Source organism: Crocuta crocuta, unplaced genomic scaffold (assembly GCF_008692635.1).
Source record: "Crocuta crocuta isolate KB4526 unplaced genomic scaffold, BGI_CrCroc_1.0 scaffold172, whole genome shotgun sequence".
NCBI lineage: Eukaryota > Metazoa > Chordata > Mammalia > Carnivora > Hyaenidae > Crocuta > Crocuta crocuta.
Genome location: NW_027528872.1, coordinates 7,234,921 through 7,235,219, shown reverse-complemented (window position 1 = coordinate 7,235,219; position 299 = coordinate 7,234,921). Strand labels below are relative to the sequence as shown.

Genomic DNA, 299 nt, shown 5'->3' with positions numbered 1-299 from the left:
AGCAGCGGGGGGGGGAGTGGGATGGGCCGTACCAATCTGCGGTGAGGGGGGTGGCGCTCTGTGCAGGACCTTCTCCTCCTCCGCTTCCTGCTTGCTCTGCGGGAAAGCGGCCCCAGGAAGGTTGAATATGGTCTCCGCTTTGGTTTAGGACAGTGAGGATGAGCTGCCTCGGCAACTCACGGAGACGCCAAGATGCCTGCGCTCACTTTCCCCTCACCTTGCTTCCCCGGGAGAGGCGGCATTTCTGGCAGGTCTACAAACTGTCTCCACGCTCCCCTGTTTGCCCGCCCAGGCCCCGC

At 63.5% G+C, this 299-nt stretch overlaps 1 protein-coding gene across 1 annotated transcript in view; it reads right to left on the bottom strand.

The window, feature by feature from the left end:
• Positions 1-61, bottom strand: part of CDON (cell adhesion associated, oncogene regulated) — a 101,595-nt gene extending 101,534 nt beyond the window's left edge. Inside the window, exon 1 of the mRNA XM_077756583.1 lies at positions 33-61. The gene's annotated coding sequence lies outside the window, so the exon portion shown is untranslated. The remainder of the gene's footprint in view (positions 1-32) is intronic.
• Positions 62-299: the final 238 nt, after the last annotated feature.